The sequence below is a fragment of the Cucurbita moschata genome, unplaced genomic scaffold (genome assembly GCF_002738365.1).
Source record: "Cucurbita moschata cultivar Rifu unplaced genomic scaffold, Cmos_1.0 Cmo_Scf00014, whole genome shotgun sequence".
In the NCBI taxonomy this organism is placed as follows: Eukaryota; Viridiplantae; Streptophyta; class Magnoliopsida; order Cucurbitales; family Cucurbitaceae; genus Cucurbita; species Cucurbita moschata.
The window spans coordinates 3344286-3349091 of NW_019268530.1; positions in this window are offsets into that span (position 1 = coordinate 3344286).

The window sequence follows — 4806 nt, forward strand, 5'->3', positions numbered from 1 at the left end:
TTTTTCCTTTCCTGTACTTTGATTAGATTTTATTTTTAATCCTTGTACTTTCCAACTATTTGAATTTTAGCTCGCTCAGCTCGACCCTAGTCAATGGTCACCTTTCCTCACCATCATCCTTCCCTATTTCGAGCCACCACTCCTCGTCGATCAAAGCCTCGGCTTCTATTGCCTTCGTTGCCATGATTTCGAGCAACGAGAGTATGAAGCTTCGGCTTCTACTGCATTTGCCACCATGGTTTGGTTTCAAGAAAAAAAAAAAAAAAAAACTCAAATATTGGATATTAATCCTCGACATTTAGGGTAGAGTGTCGTTTTCAATATACGTGATTGAATTGAATGAACTTAATTTATTAAAGCATGTTAAGTGAATGAAAACTTGTAAAAATGCTCAAATATGATTGATTGAAGAGTACATATGAATTAAGAAAATTTAAGAAAATTAAAAGCTTGATTAATAGTTTAGTTATGCAATTTATTATAATATTTATGAGCCTCCATTATCAAGTTACTAAGTGAGGGTTGTTCGGGTTCATCAATCTAGCAGTGAACTTGTCTTGTTTTATAATAGTTTGCATAGTATCTTAGTAGTAGGCCAAGATATGGGGTCACTCCCCTTTGATTATACAATGGGGGGACTATTATAGGGTCAATTAATTTTAAACTACAAATTCTCTTATATGAGATGGTCTACATTTATATCAGATGAGTTGGTAGATACTGGGTTGAGCCCCACTTCCCTTTTATAATGTGGGGACTATTATAGGGTCGGTTAACTTTAAACTAAAAATTCTCTTATCTGAGATGATCCACATTTATATCATATGAGTTGGTAAATACTAGGTTGAGCCCTAGACGTTGTGAATACAATGTTATTATATTGTTATGTGGAGATGGTTAGGTGGTCTCCAACAGTTCAATAGTGAACTTGTCTCAATTGACAAGGGTCTATACACAATCTTAGTAGTTGGTAAGCATAAGTGTCGCTCCCTCTTGATTATAATGACTATATAATATGGGAGCTATTAGAGAGTTTCTAACTAATCTCTAATAGTGAGTTGTCTCAATTGAATATGTACGTATATGTATAATCAGTTGGAATGATTACAAGTTTACCCCTAACTTATACGTAATAATGTATAATTTTAAAATGATGGTAGGAAATGATAAAAGAGGGCAGCTAGATTATCCAAAACTCTTAGATAAAGCTCAAATGAGCTAGATGATCTGAACCTAAAATGAAACCCTATGTCTATGATAAGCTTAAACGAGCGGATAGAACTAATCTAATGAATAAGGTTGAAAATTAAGGACGTTATGTGTTATAATTCAAATTTTATAATAATATAGACTTTGTTTAAAATTATAATTCAGAATAATTGAATTGGGTCATCTAAAACCGACCTAATTCAACCCACAAATCCGCTTAATGATTTGATGTTTTGTTTTCTATTTTTAAAATTTTAAATATATAAACGCACTTTCACAATATTGATTAAAAAATTATAATAAACAAAATAATAATCGTTTTAAATGTATAAAAATGGTAGTCCGGTTAAGCCCTACAGCACTGGGCCCACATATGGGATCGAATAGGCATCGGCCCGTTTTCCTTCCACTACAGAGAGAGGGAGGTTTTCGCTGTTCTGTGAAGCCAGCCTCACGCTTTACCCTCCACTTTAGAAGCCAATGAAGCCATGAGCCTTAATTCAGACCCCATGGCTAGCTCCCTGCTTGAAACGGGCGGGCCAGACATAAGCCCATTTCGATCCCAGCCCAACGGAATAGGGAACCGTCCGATCATTCTAATGCCCCTACTTAGGTCATAAGCTTGTGTAACCAAGCTCGGCGATTAGTCCATGTGCCAATTGCCTTAATAAACAAGATTAAAATTTAGATTCTTCTCGATGTGGGAGAAACAAACTTAATTGGACACATGCTCAAAACTCACCCTCATTTTTGGAAGTTCCTATATACATAAAATTATTTATTACTCATTTTATTTTAAAAATTCTATTTCTACCATTATTTCAAAACAATTTTTTCATTAAAGAAAAACAAAAATGTGTATAATTAGTACTAATCAATCAAGACCAAAGTACTTTTGTCTGTAACACCGACTAGTCTAAAAAGATAGAAAGGATAAGTATAAAACAATATAGCTTTGTGAAGCACAAATTTACTTCACTTCAGTAGATAAAGAAAACAATTACTAACAAAGACATTTCGACTTCTTCAATTGGTAGGATATTTAAAACTGACAAGAGTTTTAAAAATTTGGAAGCTATAAAAAAAAAGGCAGAAAATCGTGGAATGATAGAGAACTACAAAAGAAGTCGGATCGAATCCAGTCGAGTTGAGTTTGGGTACGTTTGACATTAAAATGGTTTAGTTCACATCACTCTTTCTTGTGTGCCATGACGTGTCTTATGTCTTTTTTGTTGTTTAAATTTGAGTATTCTTGAAGCTTTTTGGTTGTATTTTGATTAGGTTTTATTTTTAATCTTTATACTTTCAAACTATTTAAATTTTAGCTCGTTCCACCTTTTTCAACGGTGATCTGTTCTCACCATCATCCTTCTTTATTTCTAGCTACCACTCTTCGACAATCAAAGCCTTAGTTTCTACTGCCTTTGTTGATGGTTTTGAGCAACGAGAGTATGAAGCTTCGACTTCTACTGCATTTGCCACCATGGTTTGGTTTCAAGATACGAAATTTTGACGCTTTCAAAGTACAAAAACTAAAATAAAAGAGTCATACAAGGATAGATATGGACACTTTCAAAATGTTTCTAATATAGTATTTTAACTAAGAAAATAATATTAATCCTCTACTCAATATCTATGGTAGCCTGTTGTTTTAGGATTGGCTACAAAAACAAAAAAAATACTATTGATTGTTATGCATGTTAAGTGAATGAAAACTTGTAAAAATGCTCAAATACGATTGATTGAAGAGTATCATATAAATTAAGAAAATTAAAAGCTGGATTGATGGATTAGTTATGCAATTTACTATGGTATTTATGAGTCTCCGTTATCAAGTTACTAAGTGGGGCTTGTCTTGTTTTACAATGGTTCTCTTGGTATCTTAGTAGTACGCCAAATGGGGTCACTCCCCTTTGATTATATAATGCGGGGGTTATCATAGATTCGTTAATTTTTAGCTACAACTTGTCTTAGATGAGATGGTCCATATTTGTATCACATGAGTTGATAGATACTAAGTCGAGACTTGGATGCTATGATATGCACTGCCATTATATTGTTATGTGAAGATGGTTATGTAGTCTCCAACTATTCTTCAAGAGTGAACCTGTCTCAATTGATAAAGGTCTGCATATAATCTTAATAGTTGGTAAGCACGAGTGTCGCTCCCTCTCGATTATATGATATGAGGGGTTATTGGAGAGTTGCCAACTAATCTCTAATAATGAGTTGTCTCGATTGAAGATGCATGTATATATACTATAAATTGGAATGATTACGTTTAAAATAATGTGGGGCGTATGACCTAAGAGAATGTGATTTTAATCAAGAAGCTATAAGAACCCTAATCCTTAAGGTGCCTGATTTAACAATGATTTGTAGGGGTGTTCAAGAAATTTGATGACCCGAACAACTCAATCCAAAATATTATTCGTTTTAAATGTAAAAAAAAAAAAAATGATAGTCCGGTTAAGCCCTACAGCACTCGGCCATATGGTGGTATCGAAGAGGCATTCGGCCCGTTTTCCTTCCATTACAAAGAGAAGGAGGTTTTCACTGTTCTGTGAAGCCAGCCTCACGCTTTGCCCTCCACTTTAGAAGCCACTGAAGCCATGAGCCTTCCATTCAGACCCCATGGCTTAGCTCCCTGCTTGAAACGGGCGGGCCTGACATAAGCCCACTTCGATCCCAGCCCAGTGGAGTTGGGAACTGTCCAACCATTCTAATGCCCCTACTTAGGTCATAAGCTTAGGTCATAAGCTTGCGTAACCAAGCCCGGCGATTAGTCCATGTGCCAATTGCCTTAATAAAAAAGATTAAAATTGAGATTCTTCTCGATGTGGGAGAAACAACTTAATTGGACACATGCTCAAAACTCACCCTCATTTTTAGAAGTTTTTATATACATTAAATTATAAAGAACAAAGGTATAAAACAATATAGCTTCTATTGTAGGTTCGTTCTATATAGGAAACCAGGATCGTAATTGAAGTAGTGATTGACTGTTCAAAGCAAAGCAATAGATAACGCGATTTGGTTGAATTCTCCTGAAAGTCTTTCTTTCCTAGTTCTAATGTAGCTGAATTCTCCTGAAACCACAAGAAAGTTCTAATGTAGCTGAATTCTCCTGAAACCACAAGAATCTTAGTACACCCGAGTATATATCATGTTCTATTTGTATAGGTCGCTTCTCTAAAAGAAAGAAAATGTGATGGGTAGTAGTTGAAGGGTATAGTCCAACAATGCATCATATGGTGGTTGAAGGGATTAGTCCAAATCGCATCATTTAAAAGAGAAAATACCAAATAATACATTATTCTCCAAATAAAGTTGCAAATTGTGAACCAATGCATTTCAATAATATTAATAATAATAAAATAACGCTCCTCTTAATTTAAATTTAATCTACATTTAATTACAAATTAAAAAAAGTTAGTAACCTTAAAATAAATGAATAATTTATAAATATAAAAATAAAAAAAGTAAAATAATGACAAATAGCCCATGCATTGACACGTTGACATTGATATTTGTTAATTACATTTTGCTTTTTTTTTTTTTTTTTTTTTTTTTTTTTTTTTTTTTTTTTTTTTTTTT